Source organism: Bombus terrestris, chromosome 5 (genome assembly GCF_910591885.1).
Source record: "Bombus terrestris chromosome 5, iyBomTerr1.2, whole genome shotgun sequence".
Classification (NCBI taxonomy): Eukaryota; Metazoa; Arthropoda; class Insecta; order Hymenoptera; family Apidae; genus Bombus; species Bombus terrestris.
The window spans coordinates 1,416,179-1,443,434 of NC_063273.1; the positions used below are offsets into that span (position 1 = coordinate 1,416,179).

The 27,256-nt window shown below is 48.8% G+C and overlaps 1 protein-coding gene and 1 long non-coding RNA gene across 4 annotated transcripts in view; one reads left to right on the forward strand and one right to left on the reverse strand.

The window, feature by feature from the left end:
* Positions 1-27,256, forward strand: part of LOC100648659 (dynein regulatory complex subunit 7) — an 84,013-nt gene that overhangs the window by 23,306 nt on the left and 33,451 nt on the right. The gene's annotated exons all lie outside the window — the stretch shown is intronic.
* Positions 1,485-19,596, reverse strand: LOC125385150. Of its 2 annotated transcripts, XR_007224166.1 has the most exons (3): positions 18,995-19,596; positions 5,192-5,800; positions 1,485-3,385 (listed from the first exon to the last, which is right to left on the reverse strand). It is a non-coding gene; the product is annotated as an uncharacterized LOC125385150 (long non-coding RNA). The 2 variants fall into 2 exon arrangements; XR_007224165.1 differs by lacking the exon at positions 5,192-5,800.

A 27,256-nucleotide genomic window follows, 5' to 3' on the forward strand; every position in this document is an offset into this window, starting at 1 on the left:
AACCGCGTCCGAGCGAGGAATTAGCGAGTCGTACGGCGAAGGAGACTACCGTAAAGTCGTGGCTCGTTATGCGTCCGACAGAGCCGGCTGTCTAGCCTACTCCACCTATATCGTAGGCGCGCTCAACCTCTAGTACGGGTATATACGGGCATGGAGGCGACGCGCACGAGGCGATGGGCCAGGAATGGGTTCGAGGTTAATGCGCTCACCGGGTCTAATGACCAAGGACCGACTTTAGGGTGGGCCGGCGCGGCTCTGATGCCTCTACTGAATTTGCGGTGGAACGGCTCGCTTTACGTAATTGCTAATTAGTAATTGGTGGCGCGCCACGACACACCATATATTGAATGAAATTTTTAACGCGTCTACCCATATTTTCTACCTGGAATATCGTATCCGCGGATAATCTCCATTGATCGATGCGTTACTTTTCTTTCCCCTTTTTCCTTGAATCATATCGGATAGATCGCGTTCGAAATCATCGAAGCGGCCGTGAAGTTCTTTCTTACGAACACGGTTTCGATGTTTCAAACTGGCGCACTCGAAGATAGATTCGAAAAGCGAGTGAAACGCACAGATCCACGATGAGTTGCGAACCAACTACAATATTTCGGAGTTGGATTCTTATTTTTCCTAAGCTCTCGCACCCGGTGTCGTACTTTAAAAAGTAGTTAACTAAAGAAAGCTGTATACATCGTTAATAATTTTCCATTATTAATAGCTGATAATCGATTGATCGACTGTTCGTCCAAATTCAGATCTAAATTCTGATTCCTACAGAGAGTACTGGACAGGATTCCATCCGCGATGATTGTTCTTGGTCCGACATCGAGAGCCAGGAAAAACTCCGGTCTTGTATTACGTCGATTAAAATTGCCCGTAACAGGCTTTATTAGAGGCCGACAAATAGATACAGTCTGAGCGTATTAATTGACGTTAATTAAGACCGGGAGGACATTAATAGCGCACGGTTATCTTTATCGGCGCATTTCCGACGCGACGCGATGCGACGCGACGTCGCGAACCATTCTCTGGAATCCTTCGTTCGACTCCATACCGGTTCGAACCTCAACTCCGTTACTAGTTTCCAATTTACGGCATGATTTACAGTAAGAATCTCACGGACGTTACCCCTATTCTTTTCTCACCCTTTCAATGCCCTTTCACCATAGGATTCATCCGAAAACCGTTGTCCGTTGTGTACAACTAAAATTCGACCCGCCTGTAAGCTACTTAAGCAAGCGCTGAGTAACCGAACAAGCACGCGGCTAATTCCGTACCGCTGAACATTAACGTAAAATATTAACGTGGAATTAAGGTTGTTAAACATGAAAATCTTTCATCATTGAAATGGTCGGATTTTCGATCATCGTACGTATCTTTCCGAAATACTATCGTCGAAGATCGAATAAACAGATTTCAACGCGACTGTATGATTTTTTTTTTCACATCCATCGTTATATAGTAAAGCGACGAAGAAAATGTTGCGTAGCTATGGTTACTTTATTTCCAGCTATTTTTACATTATCGACACACATCTTTGTTAGGAAGTGTTCTATAGGTTAATTGCAGCGACATATTTATCTTTAACTGTGACGGAACAAAAGTCTCGAAATTCATGGCATCGTCGCGGACACCCCGATATTTGTCATACCGAGTATGTACTAGTTCAACGAGCGTACACGCTATGCAACGCTAAATTCCCCACTTACATAAACACAAGGTTAGGTTGCAAAGCAGCCCTCGGCTGTACCCTGCCTTTGTCTATTATCGTTGTTCTTTAACTATCTCCAAACACCTTGTCATTTGAAATTTAATAAAAGTTCTATAATAATAGCAACGATACGTACAATAATAGTAACAACGAAATTAGCTGCGCAGTATCCCTATAGTCTATACTCTATGCTCTATACAACGGACGAATCGATAATTAAGAAGCGGGCTACGATCGGTTGAGCCTGATCGGCCTCGAACACCGGCCGTGCGAGAAACTCGCGTCCTTTGCCGTTCTATGTATAAGGACACGCTCGCCGGCCTGATACGTGAACGAACGTCTAAGGCCGTGGCGTGACGCTGCGATCTTTCGCGCTTACGAAACACGCGCGCTAAAAGCGCGCCGCGATCGGTTTGCACGACGTTACGCGGCTGACGTAATTGCGCGCGCGCCCGCGCCAACACCAACTCGCAGCGGCATTACACACGAGTACGAGGCTTGGCTCTGCTTCTCCTCGAAAATCCTCGTATCAGCGCCGGAAGCAGCTCGAAACGACGAAATCGCCGGATGGATCGCGGTGTGGTGTGCGCGAGAGCGGATCGCGCGCAGCGATATACTACCGTGGACACACGAACACATACCGACACACGCGAGTATATACGGACCTTATATACGACGAACGCGACGGCGTTCCTTCGAGGCGAACGCGTTTCTGTGCCGCGATCTCGCTGCCAGGGCCAAGCACCCCGCTCTCGCCTGCCAGCCCACTCGCTCGCCACCGCTTTTAGGATCGAACTCCCGACTCCCGACGCTCTTGCTCGACACCGCGCCAAACGTTCCTAGAGAAACGTTCCTCTACTGATTTAGATCGCGAGGAGACCGCAGTTGCGGATTATCGAAGGCACGCTCGTTCTCTGCTTTCAGCTTTATTACGTCTTCTTCTTTGTTTCGTTAATCATTCCGATAGAATTCGAAACTCATAATTGTATAATGTTCAGTTAAATTCCAGGTAGGTTAGGGTTACTATTTTATTTTATAGAGATAGATCGTATTTTTAGCTGGTATTTTTAGATCGAAGGTTTTCTCTCTTCTTAGTCTTGTTTCTTTCATCGTCTTTGTTTCGTTAACCATCGCTTTCGTTAATGTTGTTTTTAACCCCTCGCTTCGTAATACCTAGTTATATTAACAAGACAAATTATATCTTTAACGATGCCTAACTGAGAGACTTCGCGACAGGATGGAATCTATATTTCGAGAAAGGATTTATATATGTTGGCTTGTTCAAAAGGTTAAAAAAGTTGAAACGTTTGCTCTTCCGGAAAGAGGCAACGTTACGAGTTCTTCGATTTCAGGAACAACGAACAGTTAACGCTTATACAAGTTGCTGCGAAGAATTCGTAAAGCAACAACAGGTTAATGTAATTCTGTAGGAATGAAATTTCTTTATGGTTGCGATACATCGATAGGGATGATACGGAGATTGACTTGTGTAGTTTGTATCGTTGATTAAAGTCGAACGGTTAGACGGGTTTCCACGGTAGCCTGGTGTAATGCGTTATATGGCGCTTCTGTATGACGTAATCGACGGGCAATGATTCGTACCTGCTATACGGGTCACTAACCCCAAACGCGCCACCACGAAACGACCCCTTCAGAATCATTCACAGGTTCCTGAAAAATTAATTTCTTTCAATTCTTCTATATAGATAAAGGTAGATTTCGCACTTGTTGCATAGTCTAGCCTATAACAACCAACAACCTGTATAATAGTTCGTACTTTCTTCTTATAGCCGATAAAAAAAATCGTAAAGTTCATTCTGTCGAGTTACACCTGAAACTTTCGATCGATATCGGTCTCGTGAAAATTTTTCGAACTATATAATTAATAATATATCGATAACGAAATAAACGTGATAAGTCTGCTTTACTTCGAAGAAACTTTTAGTCTCGGTAGACGTGCGCGGAACTCGCTAACTGTACGATGAAATTTAGCGGCATTTTACTTTAATAAAAATAGCCTTTTTATCGAGTGTATAAAGAGTTTCGTGAGTAACTGTATATACCGTAGAAGCCAGTAGCAGTTCGTTTAACCTAACCTCGAACTATTCGTGAAATTACGACCTTTAACGTCCTTGCTATATTTCTCCCCCTACACCAGAGCTATATCACGTAGAACGAGCTCGAATACCAGTTCGAGCCGAACCTAACCCCAAACTATTCGCGAAAGAAATGGAGATCGTGGAGGTCGCGAGGTTGGTGGATCCATTGGAGCGACTCGAGGGCTATGGTAGTCACGGTGTTCGGAAGTGGCAATCGTATTAATTCGATTCGTCCCCGTTGCGCTATCGCGGCGGTTGGCGATTGCGAGGCACGGCCGCAGGACGAGGATAAAAGATGCCCAATCACGAACACTTGCGACGGTTCGCCCTTCGCGACGTGACGTCAGAGCGGCGCAGTCGCCGACCGTGATTCGTCACGGTCTAGTTTCCCACCTCGCCGCGCTATATGTATACGAGACCAGCAGGCCGGGTTGCTTCTGCCATTCTTTCTTTCTCTCTCTTTCTTCCTCGTTTCTCTTTTACCCATCGGCACCGTCGCGTCGTCGTCGTCGTCGTCGTCGTCGTCGTCGTCGTCGTCGTCTTTGTCGTCGTCGTCGACGTCGTCGTTGCCGCCGCCGCCACCGCCACCGCCACCGCCACCGCCACCGCCGCCAAGCCGCGGCGTTTCGTGAGTTTTGGCGCGGATGCAGCGGCCACGGACGACGGAGAATGCCTTTCTCCTTTCGGCTCCACTCACGAAGCTCGTTCGATCGAGACGCGTCCTGATTAACGAAATTAAACCTAACAGACCGGACTGATATTCGAACGGAATCGAAGATTAGCTCGGTGCCTTGATCGCACGCTCCCGGATCTGTTTTCCTATTTTTCTAGTTTTCATTGCTAATCTTCAGTTTTACCTAATAGTTTTACGTCATTAGTTATCGGTGAATAAACTGTTCTCGATCAAATTCGATCCATACCGTACGGTCTGTGCGATTACCGATACGATAATCTAAATCGTTAAGGTATTTCTATACTTGGATCGTTCAACGATCGTTACTCTATTCAAAATCCTAGCCAAACTTGAATCTACTCTCGCCTCTCTCGACCTTCTTTACACCAAGTATAAACCCCTCGGCTAATATTCCCTTGTTAAATTGACAGAAGCGAACTGGCCAACGCTGGAGCGGGTCTCGGTCGGTGAATTTGGTAGACGCGCGGTGTCGTGGCCGCGCTCGGTGGGCGTTCTCGTTTCTCGAGCGCAGAAAGGAAGCGGCTCGAGGACGGCGTACCGTCGCCACCGTCCAGAAGAAATTTTAATTCGACCGACCGTGCTCGATAACGCGTATCGAAACTCCTCGTCTCGCGTCGAGCCTTTCCAACGCAACGATCTCAGCCGCCGATGCTTTCTCTCTCCGTCCCATTCTCACCAGCGTACCTCTATCTCTATCCACTAGCCCTCTCTTTCCACTCGCGTCGCTGCTCTTCTTTCCCCCTCCCCCCTGCTGATCCGGCCACCGTCCCCCTCGTCGACGTCCTCTTTCCATCGGCAGTTTTTATCGGGCAACGAAGGCACGGTGCTCGCCTCCATTATACCCACATCCATTCTACCGTGGCCCTGCTGGAAAAATCCGGCATCGAGCCTTCTCGTCCACGGACGAACCGTTCCCTCCTCGCCCTCTTCCTGTCCCTTCGCCGGTACTTCCACGACATCCCGGTTCGCCCCTGTTCCGCGGGGATCTTTCTTTCCTTCCCCCCTCTCGCCCCCTTCATCCTCATCCTCCTCCTCGTCCACCTCGTCCGCCACCCTTCTTCTCGTTCCTTCTCTATACCCCGGTCTGCCTTCTTCTCGACCTTTTTCGAACCCTTTTGCCACGAAGCAGTACGAGCTCTCCTTCTTTTGCGCCGTCGAGAAAGGGTCCAGACTCCGGGACGGACTCTCTCGGCCAGAGGCAGCTCTGGTCTCGATTTTTAGCCTTCGTGCCGAGGCAACGGGTCCATAGGATGGAACGGAAGTCGAGCTGGACTCTCGACGGACACGGCAGGGCTGAAATCAGTACACCGGCCTGGGAAATGGGATTTATTGCGGCGACCGAATGCGCGCTCCACGCCGGTGGACGCCCTTTTCTTTCTTTTTTTTTTTTCTTTCTTTCTCTCTTTCCACCGACGAAATAGCGAGTCTCTCTTTTCCTTTTCTTTCTCTGTCTTGGACTTTCGACGGCTGGTCGTCCTCTCGGTCTGTCTTTGTCCGTGACGTGACAGATAGAAATCGACGCGGTACACGACACGATGGAAAAGGTCTCGCCGCGAGCCGAGCACGCAATCGATCTATTCGTATCGGGTGAGTCAAAGGAATCTTCGAAGGACAACATGGCGACGGGTCTCGCGAAATTCGATTTTCTTGCGGACCAGAGACTACGAACGTGTACGTGTATGTTATATCGCGATTCGCTTTTAATACCTCGAATTAAGGCAACGAGCAATGTGCTTTCTTTATATCAGATCGTAGTTTAACGAATCGAAGTCGTCGGTGTATACATGTGTGTATATATATAGCTTATGTGTCGCGTTGGAATCATTGCCTAGCGACACCTTCGGGCGAGTAAGTGGAATGGGAGGGGGAACGCCGAATTCCGGCAGTCGCGAAACAGCACTGAAACGAATCGGACGTATTAATGTATTCTATCTGGTTCGTTCTAAATTTGCATCATTCACCGTACTTCCGCTCACCTTTCTCTACCTTTAATAATAGCTCACGTGCTAACCTGTTAACCGAGTCGAAATTCACCTAGTCAGAAACTGATTTAATACCAAAACTAAAAATTGCCACCGGAAAGAATTTTAATTTTAATTAAAGTCAATTATAATCGTTAGGAGTAGGAAACCTGTGGATTACAGAGTAAATACGTTATTCAATATCGGAATTACACCGATTAAATTAAAATAACTCTATCTAATATTTTTCCTATCGAAACTTTCGCTTTTCCGTACAAATTGGTTTTTATCCTCGCGACAAAAATTACTCGATTTCTCCTCGGTTCTGTACACGAACGATCGATTGTCCTCGTTGAGAGATAATTTACACGCAGCATCGAATCAAGATCGTCATCCCTTCCTTTAGGAATACACGTAGCAATAAACGGATGCAAGCGACCGGTTTCATCGTTGCTTAAATTTCTGCGACGGCCGAATCCGTCGATCGGAAGCATATTCAGGAATCCGTTGGATGTCACGCGGCGGTGAACGATAAACTTGTTTCACCGAGCGTCTCGCATTAGGTAATACATAACTGGAATGGCGGGAGCCAGAGAGAGAGAGAGAGAAATAGCATGGTACAACAAAGAAGGGAAATCTCGTAAGGAGTGGGGCGGAAGAGGGAAGAGGAGAGAAGGAGATAGAACGACGGAGAGAAAGAGAGATAGCATCGGTAAGGACGAAGACGAAGCTGCGCCGATACACATAGGTCACATAGGCAGGTACGCGTTCATTGTCCCGTGGGTAATGGTGCTCCTTCGCGCATCTAACGTATTTGTAACGAGATAAACAATAGCTCTGACTCGATTCTGTAACAGTTGTTGAGCGTTACTCGATCGAAGAAGTTAATAGTCCGCATAGAGTTATAGAGCGTTTCCACGGATTTGTTCGAGGAATTTGTTGCGATTGTCAATGATTCGTCAGTGTCGATAAAATCCGGATAAAATTATGATTCTAGGCGACCTTCGCGTTTTTCCGGGTCTTCGATTATTGCAGATTATTTAAATCTACTTAGATCGTTCTTACATAGATTTCCAATACGATTTCTTACTTGTACTTCAAATTTGTGAAATTAATTTGGATTTCTTACACTCGATGTACGCGATAAGAAAGTAAGATCAACTGATGGATTAATAATTAAAAATTTATCGTTAAATTTAACGAAATTAATTCATTGAAATTTCACTTGACCGTAAAAAGTAACTCGAACAATATCGCGTGATCGACGGACTGAAATTGGTAGTGAAAAATTTTGTACGAAGCATCGATCGTGGAGCGTGCGATCGACGGTGTTTCACAGCGATCCGTTGCACGACAGGGGGACAATGAAGCGGGAGCATTTTTGCCGGGCCGTATATATACTTGGGCGCGTTTCGTGGTATTTAGGTTGTTCCGCTTTTCGCTTGTCGACCGTGGAACGGTGCGCCGCGCCGCGCCGCGCCGCTGCTATTATCCGGGATAGCAGCCGGCAACGGAATCGATCGATCGATTCCTTCGTGCCTCGTGGTCCGAGACTTCCCACGAGAGGAGAAAGGCACCCTAACGCGCCAATATATCCCCTTGAAATTATTTCGTAATGGTCGAGGTATTAAAAGAACGGCGGGCCGCGGCGCAACGCTTAATTACCATCCGCGTGGCTATGGGAAAATTATCGCCGCTAATGATGAAAGTGTTCCAGCAATTTACCGTTTTCTTTCTTACTTTTCTCTCTTATATCATTTCATCCCTCCCCCCCCACCCCCTCTCTCTTATATCATTTCAGTTCTTCGCTTTTATCCCGACGAGTAGAATTTGCGAATCGATGACAAACGCATTATTATCGGGGAAAATAGGGAAATCAATCGATAGGTTCGTTTCACGCTGGACTTTCTATTTCAGCTGCTATCTTTATTATACATAGAGCAAGCGATTGTGTATACCAGCGATGATACATGATACATGTGGCATGAATTTAAAGTTACACGAAAACAACATGCTGGTCGATGTATCGATAGTTTGCCCGCGGATTACGGAATATTGTTTGTTAAAGGATTATGAATATGTAGATATACTACGCTTCCATTTGTACATCGTTGAATACTTTCTAGCTTCGAGCAAAATACGTACTTATCAATTATGTAGTTTAATTTATAACGCGAACGATTAATAGCCACGCAGATCGATAATAGTATTTTACTTTAATTTGATAGATTATTCGATATTAAAAACATCGTACATTAATATTGCACGATATTACGCAATTTTATATTAGATTGATACTACATCGAAAAATACTGATATCGAGATTTACTTTCCACAATGTGAAGAAAATTTTTCAACGAATTTGATTATTCGCGATCTATGTCGAATCGTGAGAACCTAAGCAGTAGACGATAAACTAACGAACATTTTCTCTGAAAATCTCTGGTGACTAAAATTTAAGAGCGGACCGAGAGGGCAGTCGTGGAACAGCGGAAGTTGAGAACACGGTCGACGACAATGGATCACAGCGGTGGCGGCGGCCAAGGCGCACCAGCGCGCGGCGTTCGCAAAACGATCAATCGGTGAGGCTCTCGCGTTCTTCGCCGAAGAAAATAGTAGCGCTCGCGGGGGAAAGAGCGAGAGAACGAGAAGGAAAGAGAGAGGCGGTCTAACGCCGCGATATATCCGCTCGATTTACTTTCTCGACTCCCTTCTGTCTTCCTGTCCTTCCCTCGCCGTTGCCTCCGCCACCGTCGCCACCGCACCGTTGCTGCTTTCTCGCTGCACAAAAGCCGACACGAGGGGGGAACAAAAAAAGACTCGCTCGTCCGTGCGAGCCGCGCGCGCGAATATGCACCGCGAGCGCAATTATACGACGAACACAGCCGTGAAACGCGTGTAGCAGGCGACCACGACGACGAACCGGTGTGCCGGGGCCGGGGCCGGAGCCGGGGCCGGGCGAACGAGCACAACCGAGGTAGGGAACCAACGGAAAGGGAGGAAAGAGAGGAGAGGAAAGGACAGAGGATGTAAAAAAAGAGAGAGGAAAAAAAAGAAGGTAGAATACCGTAGTTCACCTTCTTCGCGTTTTATTGCTCTCGTCTTTTGCTTCCTTTCTTCCTTCCCTTTGAGTATCTCTACGCGTGGATTTCACGATGCGACAGCTACCCTTTTCCTCTTCCTGTTTCCTCTTCGTCCAGTAAAATTGGACGTGGATTTATTTGGTATTGGGAATTTAGGTTCCCGATTCTGCCGTTATTTCGTACTAGGGATTGGGTTTAACCGTACATATATGCATGTACGTATAACTAGAATTTTGTGATAAATAATGATCACAGTGGGGGTTAATCGTAACAAGACTGATCGCGGACGTGTATGCGAGAGAGCATGTAATAACTGTTTCTACATCGTAAATCTTTCGATCGCCAAAACTTAGTAAACGATCCAATACCAACTGACTAAAACAGTTTCCCTCGTTATCTCCAACTTTCCACCATTTTTCATCCACATCTTGAATTTTACAGCGACAAAATGCTTCTCGTTTCTGGGCGATAAATTCGTCGACCCGCTTCCATTCTCTTCCTTATTTCCAATTTTTTCCAAAAAAAAAAAAAAAAAAAAAAAAAAACTCCTCTTCATTAATCATCCGCTTTTAGGTAGCTGCTCATTTTCGAATCATTCCAATTCGCTAATTAACTCTATTTACTTTAACAAACTTTACAACGCGTCAACCTCAAAGGAACTCTCGTTTCGCCGTACACACACGTGTATACGTACGTGCAGGCCGATCGTTCGCGATCGTCGCTCGACTTTCCCTTATAAACCATTTACGAGCGGACGAGGCGGCACGTAATTACGTAACGAACGCACCCCAAGACACCGGTAAATTACCGGGAACGCAGCGAGGCGACGGGAGAAAGGAGAAATAAGAAAGCCGAGGGAAGGACACGCGCCACCCTCCCGCCTGCGACCCCACGACTCGCTGTCGCCCCCGTGGCCCCTCCTTCCTTCCCCTGGACGTTCCGTGGCCACGGCGCTCTCCAACCCTCTCCTTGCTTTATACCGCGCACCGCGTAGCAGCGTTGGTAGTGCTCGCGAAATTTGTCCGTTTGCAGCGCGACTGAATTTAGGGTGGTACACGGCGGACTAATAACAAAGGGGCTGCGCGAGGGAGAAAGGGGGGAGAATGTTTCGCGTTTGAACGACTCGGTCAGAGGGCCGTGCGACTCTACCAGGCAAGGACAGACGAGGCCGGAAACACCGACGCTCTCTCTTTTCCTTTCCCCTTTTAGTTTCTCCGTTTTACCGTTCTCTTCCTTCCTTCGTTCCTTTTTCTTTCTTTATTCCTGTCTTTCTTTGCCACGTTATTTTTCTTCTCCGTTCGTGCTCGGTTCTCGTGAAAAGAAGCGAAACAACGACACCGGCGAAGATAAAGATAGATGGAGCGGCTAAACTGTCAGAGTAAGAGAGATAGCTGGAGTTGACGGTGTATAGAGAGAGGATGAGGACGACACAGGGGGTGACGGTTTAGGGTTGAGGGCAGGGGGAGAAGGAGAAGGTGGACGAGGGAAGGCGGTGACCCGCGGTGCCTGTCTGCCGCGCTGGCCGCGTTTCAGACCCGCAGAGCTCTCCTCTAGCGTGCCGCGTTATAGCCATGCCGCGCCGTTCCTCCTCTATCCTTCTCTGCCTCTCTCTCTCTCTCTCTCTCTCTCTCTCGCTATTTCCCTCTGGATTCTCTCGGTGTCCGTAGCGAGTCTCACTGACGAAGCGCGCGTGTTTCACCCAATAGGGTTGCGCGAACGGAGATAGAATGAAGATATCAAGGTGGAAGAGAAGGATAGACTTGAAGGAAACAAAGAATTATATATATGTATAGGAAGAAAATCGGAGGTCGTAGCCTCTAGTTTCTATTCGATCACGAGTCGTCCACGATTCGGTTCGTAGCGTACATATAGAAGCGGCTCAACGACCAAACAGGGTGAACGGCGCGAGACGGTCGCGACACTTCTCCGCTCTGCTCTGTACCGTTGGCACGTCGCGTCGCGAGGCAGAGCGGAGGAGGACGTGTAGCGGCTACCATCGCAAAAGAAAACGGTACGAAGAGAGAAGAAGGCACGAACATGGAGAAAAAGAAAGAGAAAATGAGAAAGGGGGACGAGGCTAAGTGAAAGAAGTAGGAGGAGAAGAAGAAGAAGAAGAAGAAGAAGAAGAAGAAGAAGAAGGAGAAGAGGAAGAAGAAGAGGAAGAAGGAGAAGGAGGAAGAGAAGGAGGATAAGAGTAAGAAGTGGAAGAGAGGCAGAAAGGTTATGGCGCGAGGGAGAATCGGTACGACTGTACGACGAAGCAGGGTGGCGGAGGTGGAGGAGGAGGATGAGGCGGTGGAAGAGGAGCATAGGAGAGCGAGCAGAGGAGAGGACGGAGGTGGAAGAGGGTGAGCCGCAGCAACGGGCGACTGCGGCTCTGCGAGAGAGTAGAGTAGAGAGCAAGAGCGAGAGGAGTGGCGCGACGCGGACTGGCGAAGCGAAGGGGAGAGAAAGCGGGCGGGCAGGGGGTCGCGCGGCGGGGGAGACGTAGCAGGGAGGACGGAGGTAATTTGAGCGTCACACGCCGAGCGAGCGAGCGGCAACGAACGAACGCCAGGCAACGTCTATGTGCTACATAAAGAGGCTCCCCCTATCCTCCCCCTTATGTATCCAACCCATCGCGAACCTACGATGCGACGCGACCCATGTACAACGCGTCCCAAAAGTCCCGTGTTGCCTGCCTCTGCTTGCCTGCCTGCCTGCCTGCTTGCCTGCCTGCCTGCTGGCTCTGCCTGCTTCTGCCTGGCTGGCTGGTTGACTAGTGGCTGCCTTTGCCTGTCTCTCTGCCTGGCTGCCTGCTGCCGCTGCCGCTAGTAGCCTGGCCCCGCTTCGTAACCCGATGTGTCCCAGAGAGAGAACCGCGCTCTGTTCCGTGCCGGGATATATAGCGTATATGAGAGACCGCGGGCGCTGGGCAAGCACTAGCTGGGAAATGGTTTTAACCTGGGTTATCGAGGGACGACGACGACGACGGTGACGACGACGACGACGACGACGACGGCGACGACGACGACGACGGCGACGACTACCATGACATCGTCAATTACGACGACGTTGGTACGAAAGTGGGGTGTGCAGAAAGGAAGGAAAGAAGCACGGAGGAAGGAGAGGAAAGGGGGAAAGCTGCGAAATTTTTCAGCAGCGAGCTACGCACTAGAGCCAACACCGGAGGCAAGCGTGTTCCTTCGTGCGATCCCATAGGTGAAAATCTCCCGCCCAAAGGGAACGACCGCGTGGGTGTGGTTTTTGGCGGCAAAGCTTCCTCTCCTTCGAGGGTGAAACGAGGATTCTCGCGGCACGCTATACATACTTACGTATACCGCCATCGCTACACTACATACGATATATACTTTATACATACGTATATACCTCGGTCGACGATTCGTATTCGCCGCCAAAGCCTTCGCTACTGTATTTTCGATGAGGACGCCAGCGGACGCTTGTTTTCCGACCACCCTTCCTCTCCCTTTCTCATCCTTTTCCATCCCCGAGTTTCACCCCGTTTCTTCTCCTGCACACAGCCTGGTTTACCGCCTTTGTTCGTCCTACAGGATTTTTCCCCCGAGTCGGAAGCGTTCACGCGTCAGCTGGTCGGTCGATATCGATCCATCTTACCCCAGGATCGATCTTTCGAACCCTTCTCAATGCGCGTACAACCCGTCGTCACCCTAGTCGAGATCGGTTTCTATTCGAGGCAAACCGGCTCCAAGTATTTCTAGAACGATCCCGGGCGAGTCGATCGCCATTCAAAATTTCTGCGGGGCCAACTATTTTAGGTCACGGTATTTCGGCGATTCCGCCTCGATGGAACGCTCTCTTAGACTCCGAAAGAATGGACCTAGAGAGTCGTTCGAACGCTCCATCCTGGTATCTTAGTTTCGAACTTTTATACCTTGAATATCGATATTTGTATTAGTACAGAGTAAAGTACGCGCGGTGAATTACCGTTGAATGTGTTTGTTTTGTAACTGGTCAGTTAGCGTTTTTTCTGACTGTTCCTCGATAAACCAGGTTAGTCGTTTCTCGATACAACGGTTATTTTTTAGAATATGAGGTAACTAGGGGAAATTCGATCAGCAGTGATGGAATACGTGTGCAATCGTAGACAGCATTCGTATGTTCGCTATCTTCTTCCAGATATCGGTATCAGTTAACTGTTAAGGTTACCTTAACCCCAAGTTTCTCAGGAAACCTTGTAAAGTCAACCGTTCAATTGGATACTTTCCACTGTACGTGTATTTGCTTTAGATATTAGACCGTCTGCGAGTGCCATGAATCTCACCCTAGCATATAAGAGTTACGTGCTCGCATAACCTATATAAACATATATAATATATGTGTACATGTATATGTATAATAATTTTATTCTTACGTGCAACAAACACGCAACAATAATATGACAGTAATACGTTATTATTACGATATTAGCAGAAATATAAACAATATCGTATAATAAAAACGATAATACCGGCATAAAACCTACATTTCGCCCTACGAAGAGACTAAAAAATCATATCGCAGATGTTCCCGGAGACGCGAAACGTTCAAATTGCTTTTTGAATAGCAGAACGAAGCGGCGACTCCAGCTCGGAAACGTGATTTACGATCGAACTCGCAGAATGATAATTTGTTTACCGAGCAAACCCGCGAAAGGGGTTTCTCCCACTCTTCCATATTCTCCACGCTTTCTCCGTCGTTCGTCGGTCGCAGTACACCGGGACACGAGTCGGACGAGTTTCCATGGCTCGATCGTGCTACACGGATCTCACCATTTCGCTTCTGTTATTGTTATAAAACTTGACCGGGCGACGTCGTTTCCGTTGCGTGCGCGCGCATACAATCGCGTTGCGATCACGGCCGAAACGGCTGTCACGAGTCACGCGCGATTAATCTCGAATCGTTGTCATCGATCTTCCGCTTGCGTCGATCTTTGGTATTCTCGTAGGCGCTAGATTAGTTTAGGCCGCTCGAACAAAGTCTTCGTATTTACACTCGCTGATAATTTTAGTATAAAGTCTATTTTCATATCGTAGCCTTTCGTACATTACGTGCTATGTACGAATTGCTGTAAATGTGTTTCCAAGTGTTTGTATTCATTTACGAAGTAGCTGGGTCGTATATACTTATGTAAATACGTGCGTATTACGCAAACAGAGAACGGTATGTCAATTCTTTTGCTTCTGACGTAAGACTTACCGATGCATTGAGAAAGGACGATGCAAAACTTTATTAGAAAATTTCTGTATTTTTTAGATATCGTACTTAGAAGAAATTCTAACCTCGAACGCGTATTTTCTTTCGAAACGTCCACCTGCTGATTTTAAGTAAGTAGAAAATATTCCAATCTCTAACCTCGAATAAACGATGTCAGTGGAAAAATTTGTTTATATACGAAACTAAACGGTGCAAATCGGCCTATGGCGTACAGAGAATGTCTGCACGATTATAGGATATCGTTTTTAGGAATTTTCTTTCGATGGTCACGTTTTTCTTCCACTTTTGTATTTTTTAATTCTTTTAATTTCTGTCTATCTCGTGGCACGAGTACGACGATTTAGATTAATTCGTACGTGGAAACGACATTGTAGTTCGCAGATGGAAATGAGAGGTTATGTTCGAGGTTTGATTAAATGTTGTTTGTTTAGGCTGGAAATTGCAGGTTTGTCGGTAGGTGTACGAACTCGTGTGATATAACTTCTGGTTTTATTATGCTCACGACCTTGAACGACCTTGTGCGATGGACCCATATATCACGCTACTCGCTGCAACTCGGGAACAAGGTCAGAGCACGTACATTTCCAGCAACTTCTTTCATCCCTTTCGCTTTCCGCGGCCGATGGTCGTACATTGTGAAACATCCTGCCTATCGACCATATTATTCCGAATCGAGCAGTCGTACTCGTGCTATCGTTGTCGGTTAACCTCTAAGAATTTTCGCTCGATCTTTTTTTTTTTTTTTTTGAGAGAAAAATATCTAACACGTTTATGGTTTGAATGAGTAATGTAACTCGTTAGACTGTGATATCGATCTTAAAACGCTAAAATTAATTATACTAATTAAGAACAGGTAACTAGATTTTCGATAATTGAAAACTCGTAAGCGACAGGAATCAACGAAAGGAAAGATATTAGAAAAAATTACTTAATTTCGATTCCACGGGATTCAAGATAAACCATTTTCAAAACTAAACATAAGAACAAAGGGACAAACAAACCATTTAATCTCAATTTTTATAACGTTCTAAACATTTTTCAAGCGTAATCGTACACGTGGATAGAAAAAGGAAGAAGGTAAAAGAAGAACCTGATCATAAAGCACAGGATTGGAATTTTCAAAGCAAACGATATCTCTTCGAGCCCTCGATCGTTCTTGCAAATTTCCAAACATTCCCTCCGTTCCCATTTCCAGCCGTAGTCGGTAAAAGAGGGAAATGGGAAAAAGGAGGAAAGCGTTGCTCGATATCGGTCGCGACTGACGCGAAAATCCGGATTGGTCGTAGGGACTGGCGATCGCATAATGGGCGCGGGAGCAACGATAATGGAAAGCGTCTTTCGAAACTTCCTATCGGTCTGTGACGTTGTCGTTGCACATCCTGTGCAAGTACGTGTATACATGCGCTGCACCGAGTGTCGGTATTGGGCCGGAACGAGCTGAGGATGCACGTAAAACCGTGTCCCTAAAACACACTCATACTCGTGCTTCTTTTCTGTCGTATGCACGTACGCGTACATTTACCGCGAAAAAAGACGCGAAGCATCGTGGACGCGAGAAAGCACAAGAAACAGGCGAACAGAGAAGACGATGGAACAGAGAATCGCGTCAAAGAATCGATTTACCACGGTACACGCAAACTCGAAACGTTAGCCCATATACAGCATCCAGGTGGCCGTTCATTCCGTGTACGAAAGAATCGACGACTTTGTTCAGGCTCTGCGAGGAAGATTAATATCCGTCGTTAAACGGCACGGCGTGGAGTCGATCGTGGTGGCGGTACACCGTTACCGTTCGATCGGGCACGCGCTCACTCGCGGCGAGTCGCGGCTGTTCGACAGCTTCGAGCAACAATTTAATCAACGTACCAATTTCATCAACCCTACAGCGATATCGCGGCAAGGACTCGAGGAATGCCACATACGTCGACGAGGGTGAAAACGGCGAACCGATCGAGTACGGCGAAGGGAGAGGGAGGAGGTAGGTGCGGGTGGCTGTAAACGCGGGGATGGATGGGTGACGCCACAACAATTTCGTTAATGCTCGTCTCCGCCATTCTCCTCCCAACCATCGAGCGATTCTTTATCACGTGTGTAACCCAAGCGCCGCGGATCCACTCTATCTCCTCGAATATGGCAGCAAGCCTTTTGGAACGCGGTGTACATCGGTGTACATTGCACGGTACATATATCGCGCCTGCATCATCGATATGTGTATCTATACATATACAGGTCTCCCTTTCGCAAGTACTCTTACTCGGACATTCCGATCGTTTTGAAGTAATAGCGAATTTGATACATTAATAGCAAGTCGATGTATTCGCTGATACGGACGCGTACGTCGCTGCCAATTATCGTAAAACATTTCCTTCTTTCAACGAGCTTGGTAACGGTCATGCCGGATATACATATATGTATAGATAAAACAAGTCGGAGAAAAAGAATAGGACGTTATTTTTTGATCGCCGAAAGAAGACGACGATTATCGCGAGGATAATTGGTCGTTCCGTTCCTTCTTCGTTGTTTCGTGAAACGCAGCGGGCTTGAACATTTTCGAAGCGCGTCGAGATCAAAACGCCGAACGAAACTGGAGGAAACAAAGAAAAAGAGTTTCTCGAAAGAAAATGAGAGTTTGCCGAACGATATATTACGTTAAAAATTCGAGGCACGCGTTTGGAACACGCAGTACAACTATCTTTATTAAAGCTTGTCCGTTTGGCTAAAGGGGATGGCAGATTTAAACCTTTCTGCGGAGCTAGCAGCCATCGTATTCTATGACCGTGTTTATATCATTCCCTGTCCCTTCGACGACCGAAACTCGAGAAAGACGTTACAGTTAAACGACTAGGCTGCCGACGTTTTTTCCTCCAGCTTCTATTACTCGCAGTCCCGTGAAACTTTTCGTTCGCATTCTGCTTCTCCGCAGAACGGTTCGAACGCCTCGTTTCGAAAAAGATAAACGCATCAGCCGGTTATTCTGTTCCCTCCACTTGCGAAATTTATGACGAGCCACGCACGTGCCTCGTCTATCGTACCGATCAGATCGGCAAACTTTCAAGATTCTGTCGACTTTGTCGCTTTTCTTGTCCGATTCGATTCGTGTGCAAAGATTTTTGAAATACCTAGACAAGGATTTTCAGATATTTTCCCCAGTACTTTTGCACGGTTTAACCCTCTGAAAAAACACGTAGTCGAGTCTTTGAGTTTCGCGTTTCGTTGTACTTTATTTTTTAAGAGGTCGAGGCGTTGGAAGGATACACGTTTCTCCAAGCAAAACCGCGGTAAACCTGACGAATCTCCTGACAATCTACGATTCCTAAAATTCGCCAACTTCAAAATATCTCGATTTCCGATCGATCGAAACGTATACTTGGCGTTGGCTCGTCTACGAGTAAGGAGGACGTCGACCAACGACACGCATCGCCAGATTCGCGAACAAGAGTCTCGTGCCGCGAAATATACCGCCAGATTACATAAATGCGGCACGTTTATTCAAAGAGGATCAATCGTCCGGATAATCCGGCATCCGTTGAAACTTCCGGCAAAGTTTCCGCGAATCCGTAGCCACGTACGGAACAAGAGCGGAGAGAGAGAAAAAGAGAGAGAGAGAGAGAGAGAGAGAGCGCGAAAGAGCGAGGGGATGGAGAGCTCATGAATGAACGAGGACGCGGCAAGTTTCCAGCGCGCTCGAAACAACGTGTACCAGGGATCCATTTCTTAGCGCGACAACGGGAACGATCGCACGACCGTTTTGAAAGTTTCAAAGGTCGAAACTCGCTGGTAATAGCGGCCGGGCGCGTGTATATACACGCTTGGAAAAATTGAAACGTTCGCGCGATTCACGGAACGTTTCGTCCATTCGGCAAATTATTTATCGCGTACGTCTTCCTATCTACAGGAAGCCTACGTATCGCGTTTCGTAACCGGCTAAAGGCACTCGGAGCTTATTCCCGGGGTTAGACGGAGGTCAGGTGACCGAAGCTACGTATCTCGGTGTTCGATCGGTGGTTAGGTTGTGGCTAGAAAAGTAGTTTTCGAGTGTCGCGGGACTACGAAACGCGCGTTATGAAATACGCCTATTTGCGTATTGTATACTTTCGATCCACGCTACTACCACGCGTTTACGATCCAACTTTGTCATCGCGATATCTTCTCTCGTTAATGATACTCCTCCCACCCCCACCCTCTTCCAAAAAAAGAAGAAAAGAAGAGAATAACTCGGTGAATCTTACCGATAGAAATTCCTCTTTCCGAAGAGAAGCAGCAGCGAGTCGTACGCGCGGGGTTCGCGTGACACTGGGTTTCTCTGGGTCGGACTTTCAGCCGAAGATGCCAACATCCTGCTCGTCGGTGAGGGGTATAAGGACGAATCACGGATCGCTTGTCGGTATTCGTGGCGCGGCGCACAAAGAGGATAGAAGGTTGATGGAAAGGTCGAGCGAGCCGGAGCACGATGTCGAGGATAGAGAGGTGGAGGAGGGGGTGGCGGGGGAAGGAGGAGGGCGGTCGAGGCGGAGGGTCGCGCGATTAATTCGCAGAACGACGAAGGATATTCCCGCGGCTGGCCCCATATAAGCCCTCCTCCCTGGTCTTCTCCCCTTTGCCTTCCCTTCTCCCGTCGCCCATCCTACCGCCTGTCTATTTCTCTCCCACCTACCCTGCTTGCCTGCCTGCCTGCCACCCTCTCGTTCTCTCTCCCTCGCCGTGTGCCGTGTCCGCGGCATTAGGCGTCGATCTACCGAGATACGGAGATCGAGGCAGCGGTGGTGCGCCTCTGGCCTCGTCGATGCCAGGCACGTCTGCCTTTTGGGGCGCTTCTCCTCCTTCTCCTCCTCCTCTTCCTCCTCCTCCTCCTCCTCCTCCTCCTCCTCCACCCCGTCCTCCTCCTTCGCCTTCTGCCATCTATACGTGTACCCATATACAGCCACATGGCGGAGCAACGTGTGCATATACATACGCGTCGGTATATAACGCGCGTGTATATATACGTGTGCTATGTGCTACATACACGTATATGGCGCGTGTGTGCGCACGGTGTATACGTATGGACGTAGATTTGGCCGAGAGCGGCACATACGTAGAAAGGCACATACTCGCAGATCCGTCTCGCGCGCACCCTCGTTGGTCCGCGTTTCGCGCGTGTGCGCGTGTGCGCGTGTGCGCGTGTTCCTCGATATGTCTCCCCTGTGGCGCGGCACGTATATTCCCGTATACGTGTGTATCCAACACCGATATACCGGCTGGTATATGCGAGAGTGCATCTACGGATCCGCGGGGATCGGCACATAGTCGCGTACACGCGAGAACGTTTATGTAGCGCGGCTGTGGGACGCGCGAGAGCTACCTAAACCGACCGTGCCGCGGAATACGTTCCTTCGCGTGTAGACCTTCTATTATGTATATACATCCGTACGTATGTGTACACGTATACGCCGATGTGTAGGTGTATGTATATATACTTATATACCGTGCCGCGCCGCGTGGTATGTTATATAAGGGAGAGAGGGACGTAGAGGGAGGAATAGGGTGGAAGAGAGCGGCGAAGAGGGAGGCGAAAGGGGAAACAGCGGGGCGCGGTGCCATGCGGCTTTATGTAGCAGCGGTGTGGAACACACGAGGACGGTCGTCTACGTCCGTCGGTCGGTAGGTCGGTCGGTCGGTCGGTCGGTCGTTCGGTCGGTCGGTCGGTCGGTCGTTGGTTGGGTCGGTCGGTTGGTTCAGCTCGGTGTACATATAGCGTTGGCCCCATGTAACACCAGGGGGGTACTAGGGTAGGACCGCGAAGCTGTCGGCCGTCCTCGTCGAACCAGTCTCACTTACCTGTAAGTCGGTCTCTGTCTGACCGTTCGTCGTCTCGGTCGGTCGCGCGCTCGCGTGTGAGTGAGCACGCTACGGGCTTCCGCGAACCGGGGTCACTTATGTATATAGGAGAAGCCGAGTCTCCACGGCTCTCTCTGTGCTACTACCGCTGTGCTGCCTCGCGAACTCGCCTGCACACCAGATCCATAGTTAATTACCGGCCTAATCTCTATTCGCGATTGCCCGAAACCGCTCGTAAATCCGTATCGGTGTGTGCGTGCGAAGCGCCACCGTCCAACGGTCTGCCTCTTCCTCTTCCTCTTCCTCTTCCTCCTCTCACCGTCTACCATCGGAAGATGGAAGCAAGGAATTCCTTCCTTTCTCCCCCACCGTTCGTCTCCTTTGCTCGCCATCCTACGTTCTTATCGTTCCTTCTCTTTGTTTCTTTATCTTACGTAATCTTTCGTCGCCCTCTCTCGCCGACTGTCGTTCTTCGTGACCGTATTCGTAGCGCGGCCGCGACCGCGACCGCCATCGCCACGCGCGTAAACATAGCGTGTCCAAACGTATCTGCCGCGTTCGCTCGACATTGTCGTAATCGTGTTCGTATCGCTGTGTCGTTCGTGCGTTCCACCGCGTGCTCGTGGAGACGCGTACGAAACGGCGTATACGCGCGAGCCACGAGAGGAAGAAGAGGATGGAACGAGAAGCGAACGAAAAAGGGTGAAAGGCGAATGGAAAGAGGAGGAGAGGGAGGAAAGGTGGGGGAGAGGTCTGGCGAGAACGTATACGCGGCAGAATCGATCCCCACGATCGATCGCACCGATATACGTATACCGTTAAGAGAGAATCGACGAGATCGGCGTGTTCCGGGCTCGACCCGGCGCGCTTCCGGTCACGAGGAGCGAACCACGTTCACCGAGGAAGCGGCCTCTACGCTCCTCTCTCTCTCTCTCCCTCCCTCCCACCCTGCCTATCTCTCTCTCTCTCTCTCTCTCTCTCTCTCTCTCTCTCTCTCGCTCGCTACCTCTCCCTCCGTGCCTTTCCTTCTCTTCCGTTTCGCTGAACGTGTCGTCTCGCGTCCGCCGACTGGCTCTCGCTCGTCGCGGCCGGTCGGTCAGCTTCGTCTCCACGTTCCTTTCGACGAACGATTCCGTGCGAAAACGCGACCGACCAGCCGCGACAGGCTGCCCTCCGGCTTCGATGGCTTCGTTTCTCCGCTACGACAGCCACGGCTCGGTGCTGCGTTTCACGGAAACGACGAGTACGGTAGCGTCGCGTTAACCGACCGGCATTTTGTTTCGCTCTCAAATTCTTTTACGTTCGATGCTTGTAACATTATCGATCTCTTTTTGGAACGTTTCGACTGCCCGATTCCTGGATCCTCTGCTGTCGCGTATCGATATATACGGGACGATCGTAAATGCGAATCATCGAGAAACAAGTCATTGACGTAGCCGCGTTTTTCCATTCTCGAAACTCGATATTCCGCTTAGTATCTATACGTAAATTCGTCGTTGTTTGGGTACAACGTGGAAGGAGGCCAAGGAAAGACTATTTCCTATTATTAATTAAATTCGGTGCAGAACGGCGTAACGGCCGCCTTTCTCGTCTCGTGGATGGATCAAAGAGGAAACCGGTGGTCGCGTCGCGTCGCGTCGGTCGGGGCCCGCGAGCCGCGACGATCGCCGCGCTCCTCTTCGCTCGATCGATTATCGAGCTGAGAGTGGCTGAGCTGTCTCGTTGCAGGGGACCAGTTTCGAGAGCAGGAAGAGTACGTAGGTCTTCCTGTTGGGTCGTGTCGCGTACGATGGTTTATTGGACGCGTGCTTTTTCACGGAGGACTCGAATTAGGCGTCGCTGTGTTTCCTTAAACGCGCAGTTCGTTACATTTGCGTTATCCTCGCGTTAATTATTCGTCCTATCGTCTAACAGAGATAACGCGTGCTCGAACAACTGGAATTATTTGGTTCGACCGTTTGACAAGAACGTTCGAAGAAGGCGAGATTCGTGCGTGAATGACGAAAGACAGATTCCTTTGCGCGCTTAATCAAATTTCAAAGATACGGACGGCAGATGGTTACGTAACGTCGGAGTGACACGAAGGTTATGGCGGGTTAATTAAAAAGCAGCAGCGACTCGACGGCTCCGGACTCCGAAGGCGTATTATTCGCCGAGGCGAGAGCTGCGCGTAATCGATCTTTTTATAATCGATTAAGGCGGACGACGATCGGGACCGGCAGGCGGGTCTGGCTCTGGCGACCATTGGCCGCGAGGCCGCCTCGTAGAATCGATCCCCGCTGACCCTTCTCGAAACAGGGTCACGCGAGGGATATTTCGAAATCGAGCCGCTGCGCCGCTACGAAGCATCTCAATTCCGCGAAGCCCTCCGCCCACCGATCCTCTCTCCGTCTCTCTTTCTCTCTTTCGAGATCTCGTCGATACCATCCACCGATAGAAATCGTGACGAAGAAAGTTTTCCGCTCCGTTCCCTGTAAATCGAAAGTTTTAGCTGGTGCGAGACGATCGACCGAGAATTTACGAAGATTCGATAAGAAGGTTGTTTTAATCTCTCGCGTTTCGTTCGTCGCGAATCGCGAACGAATACTCTCGTGTGACGAATTGCGTTACGTTTACGAACGCTCGCGTCAAAGTGGCTAGCTACAGCGTACGACGTTGGGTCTACTTTTTTAAATTCGCCTCTCATTCCGAAGCGATTATTTCGAAATCGTGGAACGTAGCCGTTATCGAACTATCTCGAGAGAATAATTACCACGTGTTTCTTTTCTTCCTTCTTATAATTCGAAACGACCTTCTTCTCTTTCCATCTCGCGCGTATGTGCCGCCAGGAATATTAAGATTATTTGGGAATTCCACGTATCCATCGTATTCGCGAGAATCTTCGAGACCGTCTCCTTTCCACCGAATTTCCAGATTTAATTCCACGGAAATCCAACTGTTACGCCTTCCGGGAAACCCCGACTTTCGTAAGCATTTTCACCGAAACCTCTCCCCGCCTACTATGATCGTTCAAATCTCCAGGCTCCGTCGTCTCATTTCCTCCCCTTCGCCGCGACCGTACTTTCTCTTTGCAATTCTTCCCTCTTCTTTTCCCTTTCGTTAGCGACGATTTTGTAATCCAACGAACCGGTATCGACGAGTTTCAAAAATTCGTCAAAGATCCGTCCAACTATCGAAAATATCAATAACGTTTTCAAAATATTTGCCAAATATGCAGAGAATGTCGCCGACTCGACAAAATTATCTCTTATCGCGTAAATAATATCGCTGCCGGTCGGATAATCGATCTTCGATTCTCGTTAAACGACGTAAAATACCGCGGCGACGTTATTTATAGCGCACCACGCCTCCACGCTTCGATTTCGAACGTCGCTACGTTCCGAAACGCCAAAAATCACAAAGTATATACGCGGTTTTCGAAAATAAAGCAAAGCAACAAACGATCGGGCGAAAGGAGGAAAACGATAACGCGTAACGGATCCTTTCGAATTAGAAAATCGAGCGCACGACAGCTAACACCCTGGATCGATTCTTGTCCGGCATCCGAGAATCCGCTCGCACGGTCGGCATACAGAGTCGTTCCGCGCGACGTATTTGTCAAAGGAACGGCCAGCGGAGCGTGGCTCGGTTTTTGCGCGGACCGCTCCGCGCTCGAGGTGTGGCCGACTTCTTTTCCCCCGTGGCCGGGCTCTCTCCGTGCCGCTGACGATCCAGGATGAAGATACCGACCAGCCAGGGCACACGGCCACGGTTCGCGTACCCGCCATTAGCCTCTTCTTCTTCTTCTTCTCTTCCTTCTTCTCTTCCTTCTTCTCTTCCTTCTTCTTCTCCTTCTTCTTCTCCTTCTTCTTCGCGGCTCTTCTCGCTCCGACGGCAGCGTGGCAATCCTTCCTTCTAGTCGGTCGATGTCCGTCTACCAAGGACTCAGACTTTAGACTTTATCGAACGATTTCGATTCAAATCGTCGGATCAGAACGAAGGTTAGGAAGAATTTGTTCTCTCGAGAGCGATGCTCGAGAAAGGATAATTGGCAAATTGCGGATAAACGTTCCGACGGCGCGATTAGTCGCGTTTAATTTTCGTTCGTTCGCTGTTTTTCTCTTTTTTTCTTTTTTCCATCGTTTCTAACGAGAGTTCCTAATATTTGTAAGAGCATCGGTTCCTTTCGAACAAAGATGGATCCGTAGGTCGCTGCTGTTAAACGAGCAAATAGACGTCGAGAAGCGTCGTACGTTCGACGAATCAACGATTCGTACGATACAAGACCGACTTTAAGATCGACTCGTTAAGAAGCTGCGTATCGCGGCAAAAGCCGGTAACCGAAAGCTATTTAACGCTGCATAAGCGCCAGTGATAAACTAGTGGCTCGAAAGGAGCGCGGATAGTCGGAGGCTGTTTCCTCGGACTGCCGATGCTTGACGAAGGAACAACGACGAGGAACAGAAGCGTTCTTCTCGCACCGTTAGGCCCCGTTCTAATCGCACGCGGAACTAGCGCGTCTCGATGCAGCTGCTGCTGTCTCGTGGTAGTGGTGGTGGTCGTGGTATATTCGTAACAGGACGTGGCGGGCTAAACGAAGTATGGCCTGGTGTGGATGAAACGAGCAGAAACGGGATACGATGGAGCGTAATGAGCGGCGGCGACGCGACGATGATTTCGGAGAAAGTGGCCGCGGCACAGTTGGGAACCGTTGCTGGAAATCGCCTCGAAAAGGGCTAATAATCTTCGGCTCGTTTTTGCTCGTCACGCACTCCACCAGCCTGAACCGATCTCCCGGATCGCCGCCTCGCCAAACTGGTTCGCGGTTTTCTGTAGAAAGTAATCGCGCGCCGTGCCAATTTTGCGATCGTCGATCGCCACTCGCGATTCGCGGTTAAATGTTTTTTGTCGTGCGTGGAGCTGCCAATAGGAGAGAAGAGGGGATTAACGAGGGTGTTTCGCTCGTACCAGGCTGTCGCGATAAAAATTTAAATTCGTACAAATTTATCGGTTGGAAACGCCGAAGCGCAAAGCCGAGCATCTCGTTTCGTGTGTACGAACCAACGACGACTCTAAAATCCTGTACAACTTTCGACGGGAAGGTTTCGAGCTCGCGAGTCCACCGACTCGTTATCACCCTACGCTTAACGATCTCCACGCGCTGTTTAACCCCGTAAATTCTTCCATTCCCGCGACTTTTGTTCGTCGCTTCGAACGATCCCGCTAGCTGGAATTCCCGATCGATTCCCACCGTCTTTCTCGGCCGAATCTTCCACTTCGAGTACGAGGCAACAAAGTGTATTTAGATACGTTGGAGGATAATCGGTCGGATTTTCGTTGGGTCCGGTTTCGAAGGTTGGATCGTCGAGAGCGACAGAGGCGGAGGAAACGATCGATGCCGGCCGATCCTCGTCGACGTTTTGTCCACTGTGAAACGCGTGTACGAGCGCATGCAGGCGGCCAAACCATTATAGAGTACGCGTATAAGACACGATCGTGCTGCGGTAGGGTCATGCCTAATAAACCAGTAGCCGGCAGTTACTGGCACACGTCATTGTGCAGTTGCCCGGTTTCCACGCCGATTTCGAACCGCGCCTATCAGAAATACACCGTCGACGACCATTCTGAAATCACGGCGAATGCTCTGTCGCGAGATCCCTGTTTCTCCGGATCTTTCGCCAAGATTTTCAACTTTGAAAATTTCATCGTCGTTGTTTCGTCGTAGTATCGGCGAGAAAACGTTGATCGCGAAAACCGAAGGCGGCGTAATTTTCACGCTTAAACATCGACGCTGCTCGACGCGATCTCTCGTTATTTTTTATCGCTATCGCGCGCACCGAGAATCGCCTACTCGTTCGTCCACGTACGTCAAAGGTAATTTTTCTATATCCGTTTATAACGACGGTAAACCATCTCGCACGCTCGCTGTGTCGTCGAGCATCGACTACTCTTTTTCACGCTAAACGTATTAACCGTGAAGAAAGAGTTCACTCGTCACGCGGATTACCCCCGATCATCGTAATTTACTTTCTCACGGATCCTTTGCTTTTTAACGCGTCATTACGTCTCGGACGCTTAAGAAGCCACGGATGTGACATAAATAATCGCAAATTTCAAGGCGAACGTTATAGAACAACGCGTCTAGTATCTTTCGTCTTTCGCGTTTTTTAATTTAACGAGACCGGCAAGGTCTAGAAAGAAACAGGACGGAGAATAAAAGACGACGGAAACGTAAAGGTAACGGGAGGCTGTGGTTCTTGGCGAATACATCGCGAATCGATGGCTACGACTGACTTACGGTTTGCCCTCGCCACTTGTTTCTCAGACCGTCCCAATTTCTCGAGGAATTCAGCCTCGTCGATCGCTCGGCTCTAGAATCGCGATCCGATTGCCAACCTTTCGATAACTTCCCACCCTCCTTAGCAAATCCGAAACCAACGCCGAAACTTGCTTTTATCGCCGACCATTATCCTATATACGCTATATATAACGGCGGTTACGCGAGGCGATGTCGGACCTAAGTGTCCAAGAAATACTCTCGATGTTCGACGAAGAAGGTTTATCGAACGATCGACAGTTAACAATCGCGTTTCTCGAATACGTTTGCTTCGCTGTTTCGCTACACCCACTTCGCGCTTCGTCGTTCGAAACCAAACGGATTCTTTACTTTGTTGCCCTCCGATATTCCCACTACG